This window comes from Puma concolor, chromosome B2 (genome assembly GCF_028749965.1).
Source record: "Puma concolor isolate L17-30 chromosome B2, mPumCon1.1.hap2, whole genome shotgun sequence".
In the NCBI taxonomy this organism is placed as follows: domain Eukaryota; kingdom Metazoa; phylum Chordata; class Mammalia; order Carnivora; family Felidae; genus Puma; species Puma concolor.
The window spans coordinates 143,029,856-143,050,845 of record NC_141671.1 but is presented as its reverse complement, the minus strand read 5'-3'; the positions used below and the strand labels follow the sequence as shown (position 1 = coordinate 143,050,845).

The 20,990-nt window shown below is 46.9% G+C and overlaps 1 pseudogene; it reads right to left on the bottom strand.

The window, feature by feature from the left end:
* Window positions 1-432: 432 nt before the first annotated feature.
* LOC147581319 (uncharacterized) lies at window positions 433-2,035 on the bottom strand (annotated as a pseudogene).
* Window positions 2,036-20,990: the final 18,955 nt, after the last annotated feature.

Genomic DNA, 20,990 nt, shown 5'->3' with positions numbered 1-20,990 from the left:
CTTCTTTTTCTATGCCCCCGCCTCCCCCCTGCTCACATCCGCCACATTTGCATCCACTGCGCACGCTCTCTTTCACTCACGTGGTCTCAGTCTGGAATGGCCTGTCATCAATGGCTGGTCTTCAGAGTGCAGCCCAAATGTCTGCTCCTCCAGGAAGCCTTCTCTGACCCCTCGCCTTAACCGAAATTAAGCGTTCTTGCCTCTGTGCTTCGCAGCATTTTCCTATCACCTCCAGTACGCACTTGTTTAGAAAAACACGTACTCAAGCACTAATAATGGGGTGCTCCGAAGTGTGGGGACAGATGCAAAGAACCAGGCTTGCTACCCCCTCCCTGGGAATCTTCAGCCTCTGGGGAGACAGGTAAGTGAACACATAATTTCAATCCAGGCGGGTAGGTAGTGAAAGGCAGGTAGGGGCCACGCGCCACGGGAATAACAGGGCCCCAGCCAACAGTGGGTCACTTTTATTTGAGGCATGTTTTCCTTAATAAAATTATTCAAGATCCTGAGGGGTGGGATCCATTTTCAAATCCACCTCTTGGTCCCGGCCGAATGTGCCGCAGTACTTAGTCGACAGCAGGCACCCACCGCGCTTCGTGATCTTAAAGGACGGCCGGCTCAGGTGTGCTGGGGGGAAGGGACCGGCGGGTGGACGGCAGGCACAGGTCCAACCCCATTACCCACGTTTCCCAGAATCGGTCTACTTTTCACGTTTCTTTCTCCCCTGAAATGGATGCGCGTCTCCCGCCGGATTTAGACTAGAAGTAATGACTGTTTCACGAAAGCCTGGAAAGTAGGACTTTTCCAGAAATGGTTTCGGTCGGTTATAGATCTTCGGGTTCCCGGCGACTGGAGACGGGCTGCGCCCCGAGGGGACGCATCTCCCCGAGGCCCGACGGGGACTTGGCGCGGGCCTCGCGGGCCCCACACCCGGGCCCCCACCCGGTGCGGGCTCGCGGAGGGGGTCCGCTCGGCGCGGCGCGCGCCCTCGGGGCCGGCGGGGCTTCTCCGGCTCGGCTCGCGGCCGCCGCGCCGCCTCCCCGACTCCCCGGGCCCGCCGCGCCGCCCCGACCCCGTCCGCGCCGGCTCCGGCCCGGGTTTTGCGACCCGCCCGCCGCCGCGCTCGCCGAGCAGGGAGCTGGCGCCGCCGAGGCCGCCGCGGCCGGGGCGTGGGGGGCCGCGCCGCGCACGCGCGCCCGCGGGGGCGACGGGTCCCCGCGCCCGGGCCCCGCGCTCCCGGAACCCTCGCGCCGCCGCCCCGCCCGCAGCCGCCCGGAGCCGCCTCGGCCCCGGACCCCTCGCGGCCCGCGCCGGCTGGGACTACTTTCCCCGCCCGTCGTCCTCTCCCCGCGGCGGGGAGGAACATTCCGGGCTCTCCCCGCCCGGCCAGCGCCTGTCCCCGCTCCTCCCCCCGCCGCGTGTTTTCCGCCCCAGTAAAGATCGTGCCACACAAATAAGCCCGGCATGCCCTTTGCCGAGCGGGTGGGAGGGCATCGAGCGCAGGGCCCGAGCGGGCCATTTTCAGGGCGCGTCTCCGGAGCCGCTAAAAGTCTTGTTTTCTCCCCAAAGTGGAAGGTGTGGGGGGCGGGGGGCGGGCTAGGGGCCGCTTCCAACTGCTACACACGCTCGAATAGTTGTCAGTAAAATCAAACTGACGTCAGCCCCGGGGAAAAAGATAGGTCTCTTTTGTTCTCGTGTTCTTCCCCCACCTCCCCCCTTGCGATCAAAGGCGAAAAAACATTTTTTTGGAGGTGGGGGGAAAAGACAAAAAGGAAAAAAAAAATTGCAATGCAAAGAGATAGCTTCCATTAGAGCTCCAGCCCGGGCGATGGGAATGTTTAATGAATGCATCAAGCCTTTTGATCACCCTCGCTCGGTTGGGTTCAGTAGTGCCGGAAGGTTAGTTGCATATCCTGTGGCTGATCTGAAATTCGATCAGCAGAGGGGGCAAAGAAAAGAAAAGCATTTTAATGGGAATCAATAGAGGATCATAGGTCCTGGAAGGAAATACGTGTTGATTAAAAATGCCACAAGATTAAAAAATGTTCACGACTGGTTTAAAAAAAAAAAAAAAAGGAAAGAAAGAAACAGGAGAGAGAGACAGAGAGAAGGAGAGGGGGAGGAGGGGGGAAAAAAACCCCTTAGCAATCTATTTTCTGTGTGTGTTGCTGCCAGAGAGGCAGTCAGCAGACCAACAGTTTGTGTAATGCTTCAAGCTACAGCGGGCAAATTTAAAGCTGTATGCTCAGAACAACATAATAAATACTTATTGAAAATGCATTTCTATTTCTAAGCGGGGTTCACTCATGCATTATACAAAACACCTAGGGCTGCAGTAGAGAGACACAAGGGGACAAATAAGGTGTACTGTGACTCAAGTTCTTAAAACTAAACTCTCAGGCTTTTAACAGTTGAGAGCAAGAACGTATGCACTTGCTTGTGTGTGAGTGTGTGTGTGTTTTTCCTCATCAAAAACTAAACTAATAGCTTTGAAAGATGTCCCAGCCTTCACTCTGAAACTTTAAAAAAAAAGTTGTAACATATTAAAGAAACTCTGGTATCTGTGTGTGAGGAGAAGGGTAGGTAGGGTGGGGAGGTAAAAGCCTATTGACTGGGTTGCAGAGTGGAAAATTGTTGTCCTGTAGGTGGAGAAAGTGATCAGTGGGGCGATAAAAACGGTTGAGGGTTATCTGGCTATTTACCTACTAGAGTGGGAAAGGGAAAAAAAGCCTTTTAAACCCACTCTTTACCACAAAAACTCAAGTATACACCCTGTCTGCATGGCCTCTTGGAGAGGAATCAGTAGCATTTAAATGTTTACGCATTTAACAGAATTCCTTCCTTGTTTTGAGGGAATCCAGCTAGCAATGGTGGATAGTCTCTTGGTGCCTCTGTGGGCTCCTGCATTCTCGGGGCTTGCCCATTAGCCCGTTTTCCTTATTCTCCCCTTATTTCTCTCTGAAGAACACAACAAGGAGCAAGGAGAGTTTTCAGGGCAGTTTCCCTCGGATATTCCCCTGATTTCACTTCGGTAGTTTGGATAGAGCAGGATCTGTCAAAATTGAGATTTCCTTGTTCAGCAGCAAGGATAAATTCAATATTTTCGAGCTCCCCTGGGTTATAAAATATTTGGGAGAAGGGGATTTCACTCCTTTCTCCTTCCTATTTCCAACGGTGCTCCTGAGAACAAAGCCTGGCACTCTAGAGAGCGCTGGATAAGGAAGGGTATTTCAGGTTAATAGTGATCACACATTGACCACACCCTGAATCCATTCACAGAGGAGAATTCTTGCTATGTGGCATCAGACAAGTAACTTGGCTTCTCTTAGCTTCAGGTTCCTCATCTGTCAGATTAGGGGTGCTTCTACCTACCTACTAGGTCTTTTGTGAATGAAATAATGTATGTAAAGCACATTGTGTAATGTCTGGAAATATACATACAGTTTTTTCCCCTTTTTTCCAAAGTTGCTCCCACCCAGGAGCCATGCCTCCTTTATTCACACTCCTGTGTAGCCCCTTGAATCTGGGTTGCAGCTCAAGTGACAGTCTATGACTTTCAAGGATAGATCCTAAAGAATCTCGCTGCCTCTCTACCCTGGGTCTCTTTGAATGTTCCTTCTTGGGACACTCCCTCTCAGGACCCAGCTGCATTCCTCAAGAAGCATGTGGAGGCCAGGTTACCTGTCGTGTGCAGCTTGATAGCATGCAGTTACTCCCAGCAATGCATTCCCAGCCGACAGATTAACATCAACTGCCCACCAGTGAGTTTGCCATCTTGGACGTGCAGTTCCATTGAACCTTCCGATGACTCCAGCCCCAGCTGCTGTCTACCTGTAATTGCATGAAAGACCCCAAGCAAGAAGTGCCCAGCTGAGCTCAATTAACTCGTAGAACCGTGAGGAATAATAAATGATGACTATATAAAATGAGCGAATGCTAGATTTCACCAATACCTTAATTTTACAGTACGTACTACACCGGTTTGTTGAATAAACATAAATAAAATACCCTAGTTGCTTGGTGGTATCTTACCTGCCCCTTTCATCCCGTCCCTGGGTTATCGTTCACCACCCCCAATACCACGGTAGCCTTTATTCCTGAAGGCTATTAGGCTGGATGCTGGCAACACGAGACACAGAATTTTGTAAACCCTTTCCTCCCAGGCTTAGAGTCCAACTGGGAAGAGAAAATGCTTATTCCAAGAAAGAGAAGCCATTTATTCACTGCTAGGTCCTGGCATAGCAATGAGTGTTGAACCATCTGTTGTTAAGTGAAAATATTGTTTATTTTCTATAACATGTGCTTGTGTGTTGGGGGGGGCGGGGGAGGCTCTCCAGGGTTTGAGCTGGCCTTTGCTCATAGGAATTTCTTTCCTTCTGCTTCTTTCTGATGTAGTCCTACCTTTCCTGGGATTTTCGAAATGTGAGACGTTAGGAGGACACACTTCCACCAGTTTGGGAGCCACCAAAAAGGGCAGATTTAGTATCTTCTTTTCTTCATTCTAGCATTTATAATAACGAGTGATCATCTTGGGAATATATACCTCCTGTGTGTAATATGGTCAGTGCCCCTTCGTCTTTGGTCGAGAGTAAACAGTGGTTTGTATGTAGAAGGAATAGTTGGGTATGACCCGCTTTCCTCTGAAACCTGCTCCATCTACCAGGTGCTTCATTTCCCAGGGCTATGGAGGTCACCAGACGTCTCTTCCATCACGAGTAGCTCTACCCAAGCAGGGTAAGAGGGAATGGGCAGGAGGCATGGGCAGGAAATCAACTGAGGCTCCCAAATGAGTAAAGTACAGCTTAATTTGTACTTAAAATGTTTTTGTGTTATTTCTTACATTTACTATAAAATATTTAGACAGATTTTTTAAAACAAGCTTTCTTGATCTGGTTGACATATTTGTGTACATATGCACGTAATGAGCTTGGTTGAAAACGCTTTTTTTTTGCCAGGAGCAAATGGGTCAGCTCTCCCTCTTCACAGCCCTTCACGGATTCTTCAAGAATTGTATTCTGAATGAGATAGTTAACAGTAACCTGCTGGAACAGAAATTGCTTTCTGGCGTGCGCCAGTGGCAAAGTGCAATGCCTTCTTATAAAGTACTGGCCGAAATTGCATCCCACCCCTTGCTGCTGTCTTGGGCTGGTTTTGCCGTGTCTCCATGGTGGCTCATCATGGCTTCCCTCTCAACAGACAGATGCTTAAGCTAGCCCTGATATTAAAGAAAATGTAAACAGTGACCAATGTAAGACATCATCGTTCGGTCACCTAGCCTATGAGCTGTTTTTCAGACCTGAATGTGCCCACTTTCACGGATGCCCTCACAGTGAAGGCTTCTCCTGCAGGTGACTCACCCTTTTAAACAGGGTTTCATCGGAGTTAGTGGGTAGGCGCTGCCATTTTGAGAAAGCAGTTTTCTTCTTCTACTTTTTGACTGTTATGCCCTCGTGTCCTTGTCGATGTTGATTCTGTTCCATAGCCTCAGATGTTTTCTTTTGGGCCCACAACCGTTCTGATTTGCACTTATTTCGTAGTTACGGTATTTTGATTGCATTTTACATTTTTAAAATTGCGGGGAAATATTTATATAAATAAAATTTACCACTGTAACCACTTTTAAGAGTGTAGTTCAGTGGCATCAAGTGCATTCATATTTGTTATGCAATGATCACCACCATCCGCCCCTAAGAACTCCCCCTCCTTCCCTTCTTCCATGCTCCGGAAACTCCCATTGTCTTTTGTCATGGATTTGACTCCTCTCGGTACCTCATGGAATCATTTTACATTTTCAGCTTTTTGGCGGAATGGCTGTCAGACTCTAAGGGGAGCTGGAGAAAGATTTTACAAGATGAATTACTGAAATTTTTAATGCACTTAAGTGTTCTGCACACAGATTTTTAATTTTCCGTGAATACGTAATGTCTTCTGAAGCTGGCCGTATCAACGTGTTTCAAGTTACTATCCATGGGGTCAAAACTTTTAGCCTGATAAAGACTATTTGCACAATTGGGACGGCCTAATAATACTATAAATTAAGTCATGAGAGCCTATCTCATTTCATTTGATTGGATCTTCCCTCTATATGTAGCGTGTCTTCCAGCGAAAACAATTTTATTAAACATTCCTTAGCACAACTTTGTTGTTAGCTCCCTTGACGTATGAAAGACGATGAATGCTATTGTGGCGTATTTTTATAATCGCTCATTTTACACATTTCTGAAGATAGTAAAAACAACAGTTTATTTCACTCACAAATATCTGAGAAACAAGACGTTATACTTTAATGGATAAAAGTTTCTTGATTTAAACAGTAAAAGCGACTCTGAGAAATAAAGATAGGACACACAGCTTATATTGTCCTAAGCCTTTGTGAAAAATATATTACAGGGTAAGATTATAGACGTACACTTAGATTATAAATGATTTCATTGCTAAAAAAATAACTTTATTGCTAAGTTATCCATGTGAAAATTTAATTAATGAAAATTATGCATTGCAATAAAAATGATGTCTATAATGGCAAAATTTAGGCTTTTACAGCTTTTTGCTTTCAATATGATGCCATTTTTGCCAGAATGATTTGAAAAAGGCCTTCACTCTTAGAACTAATTTCTTTATAGGAATCTCAGTTCTTAGGTGGCAGTAAAGACAGAGGAACCTCATTAATTCTCACTTTGCTAATCCATAAACCCTATAATTTCCACCCAAATTCCTCAGCAATATCATTTTACTTCACAGGAAACATTTTATAGCCAGGAGCCCTCGGAAAATCTCAAATCACTAAGAATTCATTACTTTTGCCAAATATACTACGGGCCATTCACTAGCTGACTATCGTAAAGTATTATGACTCAACTATATTTATCTAAATAAACCAGTAAAGCAAATATCTCCATTCCAAACTCAGATGTAACACTATCATGTTGTGCAGATATTTTCACATATTTCTCCACATAAAAATATATATCATGTGGTAGGTTATTATAATACTAGCCCCTAATGCATTACATTTCCCTGTAATGCACGTCTTTTGCTGTCCCTTCAGTCAGGATGTGGAGTATGTCTTTCCATCCTTTGACTATGGGCTGGCCTGGTGACTTGATCTGACCAACAGGATAAGGCGAAAGTGACACCGGGTGACCTCTGAGGCTAAGCTAGAGGCTTTGGATTCTAGAGCCTTTGCTTTCTCATAGTCCCAAGACTACCATGCTTGTGTGTTTATGGGCTCAGCCTGGAAGGCTTGCTGGAGAGCAAGGCCCAGGTGAACCCAACCTGCCAGTTGATTGCAGCCCAGGAAAAGACCAGCAGAAGAACTCCCCAGCCAGTCCACAGAATAATGAGATGGAATACACTGTGGTTGTTTGAAACCACTAAATTTTGGAGCGTTTTGTTGTACAATAATAAGTAACAGATACAGAAATTGGTATCTGGCAGTGGGTGTAATTGAAGCAAAACCCCAAGACTTGTGGCCTTGGCTTTGGGACTGAGTCAGTGGAGGCTCAAAGGATAGCATGGGGTTTTACAGCAGAGGCTGGAAGGGCAGTGAGAGAAATGCTGCTGGAGGCTGGAAGGGAGTGACCCACGTTGTGTTGTGAGCAAGCCGATGCCACAGGGATGAGGGGTGTGGAAACTGTGCTCGGTGACCTTGTGCACTTGGCCAAGGCAAAATGTTGAAAGTGTCTGTTGGTTGTTTTTTTTTTTTTTTTTTTTTTTTTTAACTTGGGAAGAGAGAAATGAACTGAAGAAGGAAATACTTAGTTTGAAATTAGAATTTACCAGAAATATAGACAAGCCAGGACATGTTTGTTTAGAAAATAAACAGATTTTACATTTCTAGTGTCTCCAGTCAGCAAAAGATTCTCAAAATAAGAAATGGACTCAAGGTAAACATTGAATCAAGGGTGTGGCCGTAGGATCTTTGTTCAGACTTCTGAAAAATTTAAGGAGGTGCCTAAGTAACCCTCTCAGCCAGACACATTGTTTTCTAAGAACTCTAAGGGCATATCTCACAGCAATTTGACATGTCTAACATTGAGACAGGGATGTGTTAAAAGGAATGATGGATGTGCATCTTTGGGACACGGAGGCCAACACTATAAAATTCACGGGAAACCCACAGAAGTTTTGAGAGTATTGTATGTAAGAGAACGCTGCCAGCCTGGACTGAAAGGGACACTTCAAAATGAAAACAAGGTCTCTGGGCTTCCAACTTTCCATGGACAGGAAAATGACTAAGAAAGCTTAGCTACAAACTTGGGGCCATTTTTTTTGTGATAAAGGCAGGCGTCTCAGAAGGTAAAGCCATGAGTCTGGGGCAGAGGACAAAGCTGGGGAGACGAGTAGTTGAGGGGTCCACTCCCAGTAACACAACTGGTTCCCAATAAAGGAACATTCCCCATTCTCTAGAGAGGAAGCTTGAAACATGCACCTGGCCAGATTTCAGAATTGTTATGGACCAGTGACAGTTCTGTGCCTCTCTTTCTCCTTTTTAAATGGAAGCGTCTATTGCAGTTATCTTATTCCTTTCTTTCTACTTGGACTTGACCTACATGAGCTCATGGGCTCTGAGTCTGATGCTGGAATTGGATGAGACCTTGGGAATTTTGCATGTCAGTCACCAAGGCCAAAGGGAAGACTGTGGTACAATAGTATGTAAAATAATGGCCCCCAGTGAATCGTGCCTTCTTGTGTCTGTGCTTCTTTGCAATGTGACTTTCCTGCTTCTCCCATCAGGAGGTGGGTCTGTTTCCTCACTCTGTGAATAAGGGCTGGTCTTGTAACTGGCTCTGACCAATGGGAATAGCTTGAAACAACAAGGTACAACTTTGGAGGCTAGGGCTAAAGAGGGCTTCGAGCCTCTGCTTTGGTTGTCTTGAACATCTGAGATCACCAAGCTGTGAAAAAGCCCAGCACAAAAGACAGAGAGAGAGACAGAGAGACAGAGAGACAGAGAGAGGGAGACTCAGCTATCTCAGCCATCTGAGCTGAGCACAGGCCCCAGCTGGTTTACCACTGAACATGCTTGTATGAGTTGGCTGAAGTGACAGCGCAGAGGACCTGCCTGGCTAATGCATGGTATCATGGGAAATAGAAAACTTGTTTTGAGCCCCTAGGTTTGGCGGTGGTTTGTTTGTTAGCAATATGTAACTGATAAAGTAGAATTTAGTGCTGATTGATGAGACTGAAGTGTTTCCTTAATGATTTTGCCTGCCTATGGTCATACAGCTCCTCACTGCATGGGTGACGCTATGATCCGCTTGGCTGTTGGAAGGTAGAATTGGGAAGCCTTAAGAGAAGGGGCCAAAGAAACAGAGAGTGCTACAGGGTCCAACTCAGTGGCTTGGGAACTGCTGCTTTAATCTTACGATGTTGTCGCATTGCCAAGTTAAGCAAAGGTTTTACAGTTAAATTTACCCGAGGTCAAATCTGAGCTCTAAAACTTATTGTTTTTTTAATTAATAGACTTTATTTGTTAGAGCATTTTTAGGTTTTAGCGTAAAGTACTGAGATTTCCCATACGCTCCCTAACCCCACACACGCACAGGCTCCCCCACCGTCCCCACTCGGCAACACAGTGGTACCTTTGTTACCATCGATAAACCTACTTTTGACACACATGATCACCCAAAGCCTGTAGTTTCTGTTAAGATTTGCTCTTGGTGTTGCACATTCTATGGGTTTTGACAAATGTATAATGACATATGTCCACCATTACAGTGTGGTACAGGTACGTTATATTATAGTTTTGCTGCCCTAAAAATCCTTTGTGCTCTGCCTATTTATCCTTCTCCCACCCCAACCCCTCCTTTGGCAACCACTAGTTTCTTTTTACTGACCCCATAGTTTTGCATTTTCCAGAATGTCACGTAGTTGGAATCATATAGTGTGTAGCCTTTTCACACTGGCTTTTTTCCCTGAATAGTGTACATTTCTTTTTTCTTTTGTTTTCAGAGAGAGCGAGAGCACATACATACATACACAAGGGCACAAGCGGGGGAGAGGGAGAGGGAGAGAGAGAATCTTAAGTGGGCTTGCACTGGGTACTCCATCCCGAGACTCTGGGATCATGACCTGAGTTGAAATCAAGAGTCAGACACTCAGCTGACTGGGCCACGCAGGAGTCCCTCTATCATTTCTTTTCAGTTCTTTCTTAGAATTGCCATTTTTTTTTCCTGTTTATACTATCCATCCATCCTATCATGTTGTCTACATTTTCTGTCAAATCCCTTAGCATATTAATCACAGTTTCGAAAACTCCTGGTCTGATAATTCCAGCATTTCTATAATACCTGACTAGTTCTGATGCTTGTTCAGGCTCTTCAATCTGTGGGTTTTTGTTTTGTTTTGTTTTGTTTTTGTTTTTTGCCTTTTAGTATGCCTTGTAATTTTTTATTGAAAGGTGGGCGTGATGTACTGGGTGAAAGGAACAGGAAGTAGGGCTTTAGTAATGTGGTAGGAAGGCGTGGGGGGAGGGGAAGCATTCTGTAGTCCTATGATTAGGTCTCAGGTTTTTGGTGAGCCTGGTCCCCTGGACTGTGAACTTCACCAGTGTGTTTCAGTTTTCTCCCCCCTTAAGTGGGATAGGGTGGCTGGAGAAGGCTAGAGTTGGCCATCTCCTTCCCCTAAGGGGGTTATGCTCTGATACAATAGGTTGTCCTGAGGGCAGGCCTTGTTAAAAAGAATAGAATGCTGTGACATATTTCCAAATGGTTCCTTTCCCCTCTTCCTGCCAGAAGCATGGGGATTTTTCTCTGATACTTACTATGAGGATCCAGCTGAGCTCTTGGAGGTGAGACTCACAAAAGTGTGGGTTCCCCCTTATGATCGGGTCCCCCTGGCGTTTTTAACTTTGAGATTTGCCCACACCCAGGCTCTAGCAATTTGTCATTATCATTCAGGTTCTTCTGCCCTGGCTCTGGTTTCTGTGTTGGCTTCTGCTCTTTGGTGTCTGGTGTGGCACGTTGTGTTTCTCCACATCTGCTCATCCGTCTCTCCAATTCTGGGGGCAGTAGTTTGGGGGCACTTCTTTGATGGACCCAAGAAGAATTGTTGATTTTTCAGTTTTTTTTCAGCTTGTTACTTATTAGGACAGAACGACTACTTTCAGCTCCTTCTATGCTGGACGGGAAACCAGAAGTCCTCTCTATTAACTTTTTTTTTTTTTTTTTATTTAAAAAAAATCTTTTTTTTTAACGTTTATTTATTTTTGGGACAGAGAGAGACAGAGCATGAACGGGGGAGGGGCAGAGAGAGAGGGAGACACAGAATCGGAAACAGGCTCCAGGCTCTGAGCCATCAGCCCAGAGCCTGATGCGGGGCTCGAACTCACGGACAGCGAGATCGTGACCTGGCTGAAGTCGGACGCTTAACCGACTGCGCCACCCAGGCGCCCCTCTATTAACTTTTTGACCCTTGACAAATAACTTGATTCTTCTGGACATCAGTGTCCTCATCTGGAAATGAAGATTATAATCCTTATGTGGCGTGGTTGGTGTGAAGGTTAAATCAGGTATGGAATGGAAAGCCCTGGTATAGGTGCTTGGTAAATGGCAACTGTGGTTGACGTGACTCTCTTCTCTGAAGCCGTGAGACTGGAGGCTTGGTCTGTGTTCTCTAGTCAATGTCTCTGACTGCCATTGCATGCTTCCCTGTTCCCTAGGTTTTTGGGGGAAGGAATGTCCCCCCTACAGCAAGATGGCTCCTCAGCTATCCTTTGTAGCATCGACTTCTTTTAAAACACAGCCATGAGCCGATCACCTCGCTGTGGGCAGGAAAGCATGAACTCCTTCCCCTCGGAGTAAAGGCTTCAGGTTCACTGTGACCCTAAGCGGCAGAGCAACAAATAGTGACAAGGCTGCAGCAAATCATGGAACAATTTCGAGAGCGTGGAAAAGACTGGAGTTTCCCCGTCGGTATTTAAGCCACACGCTAAGGCTCAGAGAACAATCACCGTCAGGCATATTATCATTGAATCCAAAGGACAACAGAGTATAACGCAGTCTGCCATTCAGTCCAACATTCTTGTTGGTAACATTTTCAATTTTTAATTTTTCCCACTAGTCGACACTGTCATGATTTCTGCCTCCGGGGGAGGAAGCGACAGGCCCCTGCCTCTTTCCCAGCCAGGCTATTACTGAGGCTCCAGTATAAACCTCTGGAGACTGCAGACACATAAACCTTTTCTCTTTTAAGGCTCCACGCATGTACTTGGTTCCCATTCATCTGCCTTCCACTCTGGTCCCCGATGGTACTGAGGACAAGCCCTAAGATCTCACTAATCTTGAGAATTAGGTTGAGGCTTCAGAGCTCGCGATTGTAGAGTCAAATCACGCAGGCTTGGCAAAGCGGTCCCTATTACCTGAATTAAAAAACATGGTGCCTGGTTCCAAGCTGTGTGCTCATTCCAGAAACTGCTGTGTTTTTGGCATCGTTTAGCTCTTAGGTCATCATAGTTTAAAATACAGCTTTGCCTTCTCCTGGTAACACCTCATATAGGACCCTGTGTCGTTTTGGAAAAGCACTGTCAATATCATGGTACTTTTTACTTGGAAAATGAAAAACAACAAAAAAAATCAGACTATTTCTTCCCAAACAAGCTAGGCCGGAAGTAGGCAATCAGACTCGGCGCTGATATGAACCTTACGTGGTGTTGAAGTCAAAGAATCTTTCAAGAGAGAAGGGCACTTAAAAAAATTCCCATTTTCTATTGAGTCGCGGTTTGTCGTTTACTCTGTAGCTCTGATGCCCACCGAAGGAGTGAGTGATTTTGTGCTTATCCGAGAGGGCGTGGCTTAACAGAGCTTCGAAAGACAGTGGTAGATTTCAGTTTCATGCTAAAGTCACTGCTCATTTGAAGGGATGGTTGCTGTCTCTGTCTTCTTTGAGAGAGAAGCCAAGGGGCAGGCAGGTTCACTACAGAAAAACACTGCACCTTGGAAAACGCTGCTCTATAAGTGGATTTGGCCACATTTCTGGAGGCGAAGGGAGTTGGGAGGGAGCGCTGCCGGTGTGGGGAGCACAGCGCGTCGGGGGCATGACTGGCATGGGCTTTAAGTAGTCGTGAGGGGTGGGGGTGGGGGGGCCCTGGCGGGTGCTGCCCAGGGGCATGCGTTGTATTACAGGTAACGCCACTTCCTCTAGCCCCGTAGCCTTATTTCTGCCTTTTTCCTCCATCTCGAAGATTTTTTTTTTTTTTTTTTCCCTCAGTGCCAACTACATGCTCTGTGCTGTATGGAGTCAGAAAATGTCATGGAGAAAGGGACTCACACGCGAAATAATGGCACCGCTCAGGTCGCGCCTCATCAGTGAGGCCTTTCTGTTACTTTAGCTTAACCCTGGCTGCTTCTCCCAGCTTGTCCCATCGTCCCTACCCAGTTCTCCTGCCCTTTTTTTTTTTTTTTTTTTTTGGTCTGCTTCTGTTCAGTACTGCATGCCCGGGGCCTACAACAGTGCCTGTGTGAATCACCGGAATTGTGTGTTGGACGAATGAATGCATGAGAGATCGGGGAGAGAATGAGTAAGGGCAGGTGGAAGGGGGCCTGTTCCCTTTGCAGTGAGGGCATGGGGGTTGACGACTGTCTTCTCTGTGCATTGCTTAACAAATTGAAGGTCCAGAGAAAATCCTGAAGACCTCCGGGCCTGTCTTCTTGAAAGACACAGGAAGCCTCCAAGAGGCCATTTTGTTTGTAACTGAACTTCCTACTTTGTATAATAAGACGTCACCCGGTGGGTTAACAGTGTCGTGGCTATCTTTCCTTTCAGAGCGAGCGCTCTGTTAGAGATGGCTCTCAACACTAGGTCACTCGAATAACAGCTGCTCAAGGTGTATCGTGGGAGGCCTTCTGGGTAAAGTGAGGCCGGCACTGAAGCGGTCCGAGGGATCATTCAATCTGCTGATCGTTCCCCAAAGTTGGCTGCCTAGGAGGATCTCCGGGGAGCTTTTAAAAAATACCGGGGCTTTGGCCTCCACCCCTCCCCCCAGATTCTAACTTAATTGGTCTGGGAAGGAGGGGCTTAGGCCCCATGGTTGGTTTACAAGTTCCCCAGACGATTCTAGTATGCAGTCAGGGTTAGAGCCACCAACAAATCTCCTTCCATCGCTTCATTTGTGAGGGAACCCAGGCCCGGCGAAATCAAGCCACTTGTCTAAGAGTGACAGCCTGTCATTCCCTTCAGAAATACACCAGAGAATCTGCGAAGAATTTCTTTGGGTTGACAGTGTTCAGTTGGCCCAGTTCTGCGGTGGATTAAGTTAATCGAGGTGAGATAATCAAGTCCTAGATCAGGCCACGTTTTAGAGAAGCAGAAGGGACCTGTCTGGCTGGTGGGAAGCCGGGGGAAGATGGCTGAAGAGCTGCAGAGCTGCGTAGCGTAGGGACCTACCTGTCGTAGAGACCACAAATACAGAACAAGTAACCTCGCCCAGGGGGGCTGCAAATGAAGGGGTTGAACATGAGTGGCACTTCAGGGTCGGGAAAGGGAACTGGCCCGGCTTTGTTCTTTCGTGGAAGCCTTAGTGCAGAGCCCATTGTCCTGGCATGCCCTGCTCTGCGTGCCCAGTGGTGTCACGTTTGGGTGCTTCACCCCGTCCCGAGAGGCCTTTCTGAGGTTGGTCTCTCAGTAGGGGCCATACATGGCATTAGAAGAGTCGAGGCTTCCCTTCTGTGCTGGGTGCTCACAATCGCGCCCAGGGTGGGGGGGGGGGTGGGGAGGGGAGGAAAGGACCACACATCTTCACTACCAATTTAGTGGTCTCAGACAGACACGTGGGAGAACGAGCTGTCACCGCCACCTAGGACAACTGAGGCTCCAACTGAGACCCCTCATCCCGTCGGCAGTGGTAAAAAATACTGATTCCATGTTATACACGAAATTAAAGGATAAAAGCTCTGGAGAATCCAGATAAGTAGGGAAGCCCCCTCCCAAGGTTCTTTTCCTTCTAGAGAGAAAGGGACACGAAGAGATGGCTCTGCCCTAAAGCCAGGTGGACGTGGGGCTGAGTATCTTTGCTCCCGCTCCTATCATTCTCTGCTTTTGCAACTCCTGGTCCCCTGGCTGTTCTCTGGGAAGGGACTGTGATAGTCCCCACTGAAGGCGGTGGCCCTAAAAGAGAACTGTGGTCAGTGGTTAGTGCCATCAGTATCACCTGGAGGATATCGAGCAGTGGAAGAGGGATACAACATTCTGTTTCTTGGGGAGAGGGATTCATTCAGAGACATTTGCGAAGTTCTTAATTTATACTCTGCTAAGTTTGGGAAGAAGGCAGTGGTTGTTTTAGGTATAACCAGGGGGTGCCTGGGTGGCTTAGTCGGTTAAGCGTCCAACTCTTTGTTTCGGCTCAGGTCATGATCTCATGGTTTCGTGAGTTCAAGCACCGTGTTGGGGTCTATGCTGGTAGTGCAAAACCTGCTTGGGATTCTCTCTCTCTCTCTCTCTCTCTCTCTCCCTCCCTCCCTCTCTCTCTGCCCCTCCCCCGCGTGTACTGTCTCTGTCTCTCTCAAAAATAAATAAAACTTAAAAACAAAAAAAGAATCTTAGGTATAACCAGAAACAAAAATTGAAAACCAAGAGCTGGACAGGAGAAAATAAATGCATATCTTTTTCCCTTTCTGCTCGTGGGTATAATTATCGGGGAGAGGAAGCCCTAAGAACTCGATCTGGCTCAAAGAACATATAAACTACAATTTCATAGTTGGGTATTCTTCATGAAGCGAAGATGGGTGATTAGGGAGAGGTGATTGCTGTTTCTAAGGGACACTTTGGGGATACAGCATCCCTACTTTTATAGAGCTTGTATCCCACTGGGGCTACCTAAACTTACAACAAGCTGTACACGTATGAGCACACACACACGCGCACGCACACACACACACACACACACACACACACACACACACACACTTACACTTAAAGAACTGATAATTTCAAGGAAGAAAAATGAAGTAGGTGAAAGTTGGAGAGTATTTTAGGTATAGTGGTGGAGAAGACTCTAAGGATGTGCCATTTGGGCAGAGACTGAAGGGGGTGAGGGACTCGGCTCTGTGGAATCTGGGAACAGCTTACCGGGCAGAGGGAACAGCAATTACAAAGGTCCTAGGGATGAATGACTAACATCCAGCATGGACACATAGTATGAGGTGAAGAGTGCAGTGGTCAGCAGTCACCCTTGGCCAGGAGACCAAGGAGAAGTCCATGGAAATGGCACATGGACCAACCCTATAGGAATCATAGGATTTCAACAGGCCAGATTCCAAACAATCCAAGGGAAGAATAATGCCCTGATATGCACAAGCCCTTGCATGTGGGAGATATTCAATAGTATTTATGGAATAAGTGAACAGGTGTAGATGAGGACGGCATGGCAGACAGGGAATGTTGAGTGAATAAAGACGGAGAAATGAGAACGTGTGGGTCATACTCAGTGAATGGTAGGGTTTGGTTGGGATATTGATGGAAAAGCCCTGAAAATGTCATGATGTGAAGAATGCAGATTGAGGGCCTGTTAATAAAGGGCAAAAATATGAAACTCGGAAGCTTGGACTGTATTTTATAGGAATGTAGGAATCATGGGGCATTTTTGAATAGTGGAACTTCACAAGCAAGATAGAACACATATGAAGAAGAGTAGGCTGGATGTTTGGGAGAGAGGATAGAAGTGGAAAGCTGCTGTCTTTCCTCCAGGGATAACACGGATTTGAGCTTGGGCTGTGTTTCTAGTCATAGACCGGTGAGACTCTCCAAATAAAATCGCTAGTATTTTGTGACTGATTTTGTGACTGATTTTGTGATTGCTAGTATTTTGTGATGATGTGGGAAGGGACGAGAGAGGTGGAGTCAAGGAAGCCTGATGTTTCTAGTGTGACTGAGCAGGGAGATCGTGGTATTGGTAATAGGAGAACAGAAGGGAAATGGTATTGTGTTAGTCTGTTTGGGCTGCTCTAACAGAATACCACAGGCCGGATGGCTGATAGACAACAGAAATGTATTTCTCCCAGTTCTGGAGGCCGGAGGTCCAAGATCAGGGGGCTGGCTTGGGGGGGATCTGGTGAGAGCCCCCTCCGGGGTGCAGACTTCCCACTTCTGGTATTCTTACATGGTGGTACCAGGGCAACAGAACTCTTTGGGGTCCTTTTTACGAGGGGACTCATCCCATTTATGAAGGCTCCGCTTTTGTGACCTAATTCCCTCCCAAGGCCTTCCCTCCTAAAACCATCACGTTGGGGGTAGAGAGCCAACATGTGAATTTTAGGGGAACACATTCAGCCCAGAGCAGATAGGGGATGATTTTGAGGCGGCAACAGTGCCCCCCTGGGGTTCAATGCTTAGTTACGGAAAAGCAGGGCTGATGTGCAGAGAGAGGTTCGGAGCCTCTGTGGCGAGGAGATACAGGAACTACTAAAGTAAGTGTTTTAGGAAATGAGAAGAGAAAAGGGAGCAGGATAGAAAGGCAGGAGTGCTCACATGTAGGGGTTGGAAAGAAGGAGAATCAGAGATTTAGCAGAAGGCGCAGAAGCACGTGATTCTAGGGATGCGGCGGATTGGAGGTCACGAGGGGGAGGAGGCCCGCGGTGTCAAGTGTTGTCGTCCGCAAGCATTTTGGCGATTAGAAGTCACAGCCGACTTTTGGAAGACGTATGAGCTAATCATTAGCTGTGTAGCGGGGACCTTTCTCAAGGGGAACCAGTCTACCCTTACTCCAAAGGCTCGGGCGTGGTGAACTAACTCAAATCTAGGAAATTGTTGAGGGGCCACTGCTCTCTAGTGTGAGAATTTGCCTCAGATTTCTTGTCACTAGATCTAGGAGGTGGTACATCTATTTCAGGTCTAGGGATACCAAGATTATTTGTCCATGCCAAAGATTTTGATGGTTCAAATCCTTATGATCCTTGCTTTGGCTCTCCTGCTCATTCTTGTAACCTGGCTAACCTCAACTTTACGACTAAGGCCCCCTGCTGTCCCAGGACACCCCCCCCACACCCCCCCCCCCAATGAATTTTGTAGTTTAATGGCAGCAGTTCCCATGGTTACTCTTGGCCTGCTGTTAAGAGCCACCATAGAGCTCTTCAAGGATACCAGGGCCATCCTCATGAACTCATTTCTCACAGGCTTGGTGACAGGAGGACTGTGAACCCTCGTGGCAGGCACAGTCAGGGAGTGAGAGAACAGGTCAGATATGATAAATCCACTCTACAATTCTGATCTTCCATAGCCTCTAGATACCTTCTTTTGTTTGCCAAGGAAGTTCTGCCATTTCAACTTCTTTCAGAATAGGTCACTTTCTTCTCTGTGTTTCAGGAGACCAATGACACAAACTTTTAGAAGCACTCCCAGCGGCCTGAGTTAAAGCATTAAATCTAGAATCTCTGCTCAGTGTACCCTGTCAACAGAGTTGGCCCGATCCAGTAGTTTCCCTCTACCCTGACCCGACACATGTAGGGTTCATTCGAAAGCATATTTCCCAGGATGCAGTTGATAAGAGTTGACAGAATGTTTGTACTTCTGGTGTGTGTTGTACTTCTTCATGGGTCACACTTGGTGCTGTAGCCCCTGAGGCCTGCTGGGCCTTGCGTCTGGTCATAGGTCTAGAAGCAATGGAGTCATATGGATAGGTCCTGGGAAGAATCAGCAATCCTCTCTGAGGAAACTTCCTCAGTGGAGACCTTTGTAGTTCCTCAGGGCCAGGAAGAGCTCAGAAAGAGAAAACTCGGGGGCACCTGGGTGGCTCAGTCAGTTGAGCGTCCGATCTGGGCTCAGGCCATGATCTCACAGTTTGTGGGTTCGAGCCCCGCGTCGGGCTCTGTGTTGACAGCTCGGAGCCTGGAGCCTGCTTCAGAATCTGTGTCTCCCTCTCTCTCTCTGCCCCTCCCCCACTCATGCTCTGTCTCTCTCAAGAACAAACGTTAAAAAAACAAAACAAAAAAAAGAGAAAACTCAGACAAGGAGGAAGAGGTGTTTCCACTGACAAATAAGGTTTGTCAGAAACTCTTGTTTTCAGCATTTCAATCAATGTCCTGATACTTTTTTTTTTTTTTAAGTATTACCTTCCTTTATCTAATTTTTCTTTCAAAGGACACTAAAAGTACAACCACCATCATGTGATTCTGTGTGTGTGTTGGCAGGAATGCGAGGCATGAAAATTCGTAATGTTAAAAAGCTTCCTCCAATTCAAAAAGTTTGAGGATCACAGTGTAAAGAGCGACCCATTTGATGAAGCAGATTTTTCTTCCGCAAGGATTTTTTGTGATAAAATACACATAACAATTTTAACATAACTAAACATAAGAGATCCCGCAGGGTTGTGAATTCAATTTGTTTTGTGATTCAGCAATCCTTAAGGCTGGTCTTTTCTTTTTTTCTTCGCCCTAGAAATCTTGGCTACAGGAGCTCTGTGAGGGCAGTCCTAGAAGCTTTGTGGTCCTTTCCTCAAACCTCAACCTGGGATTTAGAGGCCCCCAATGTATCCTTTTCTTTGGTTAAGTTTTCTAGTACTCTTCAAAGCAACCGTTACATTCTTTATTTGCACCAAAATCCATGATAGCAGTAACTACTTGATCATGAAAAGCCTTTTCTTCTAGACAATTACAAGTATTTTGTGACAATTTAATGAACATTTGGCCATTGCATGCCACTGGCTACCAGCGTCCCTTTTGCCGCTGGTGACAGGGCCATTAATGCCTTTCAGTCTAATCATATCAGAGAATAAATTCTACATAAACCCGTTCCGAGTCAAGGAACCCCAGCTTTAAGGTTCTGTTCCCCTGGAGTCACTTCTAGTACCAATATGTCCATCAAATAGTGTTGAATCAGAGAAGTAGAACCACTGTGGGAGGCATGCATGTGGAATTTCTTATAGCAACTGGACCCCACAGAGAAGTCTACGGAAGGCTGTTGCCTCTGTGTCTGGTGGGGGCCAGAAGTTGGGAAGAAAGATTGGATATGAGCAGTGGGAATTGAGGACAAACTGGAACTTGTGAAGACAAACGAATCCCACAAAGACAGACTGTAACCTGCACCTGTCTCTCACCACCTCCAACCTTGATGACACGGGTGACCCACAGAAGCCACTGTTCTTTGCCATGGAGCTACACACATGCTTGGCCCAGGACTCAGAGAAGCGAAGGAGGAGATCCCACGGGAAGAAGAGCCGTGGGTCTGAGTGCACCCCTGACAACACACGGAGCCAGCAGCTCGTAGGCCCTCCACCGACCTCCATCAGGGCACGACCCTGCTGCTTGTCTCCTGCCCTATGAATTTCGTGCAGACTTCTCTGAGTGGCCGGCTCTCACCCAGAACCTTTCAGGTTAGGAAATTCTGGGACTTGTAGTTCAACTTGGCTTTGTCGTCATGTTACAAAATACCCACAAGAGAAACGTTTGTTAGGGTGGGAGCTTTGCAGTGTGCTTCTGGGTGAGCGGGAGGGGAGGACGCAGCCGTGATTGTAGCCCAAGGGCTCAGCGTGTGCAGGCACAGAAGAGAGAGCTGGAAGGAGCTGTTTCCCAAACTTGCCCAATCACGTGGATTCCCAGGCCTTGTCTCAGACCTGATAAGTCAATATCTAGGGGAAAGTTCCTGGGAATGTATAGCATTAAAGAGCACCCAGGTGACTCTCATGACTGAGCAAATTTTGTAAACCCGGTTACGAAGAGGGGCATAGGTAAAAGGAAGGTTTCACCTTTTTTTTCATGAGTTTATTGTATTTCTTAGAGGGTGGGGGTAACACAGGTTTGCAAACAGAGGGGAAGAGGCTGAGAGTAGGACAGACGGAGGGGCAAGAGGGATAATGGTCGAGTCCGGGTGCTTGAGTAGACTAAGTGCTTTGGAAAGGAGAAAGAACATCTGTTTTGCCAAAACGAAAGGGGGAAAAAACCCCCAAAAGGGAAGATGTATTGAACTGTTGAGGTGACAAGGGAAGAACCGAAAGAGATTCAGGTAGGAGGGGCCGGAGCTTCTCCGTAAAGTGGGGAGCAAACAAGTCTGAGGTGGGAGGG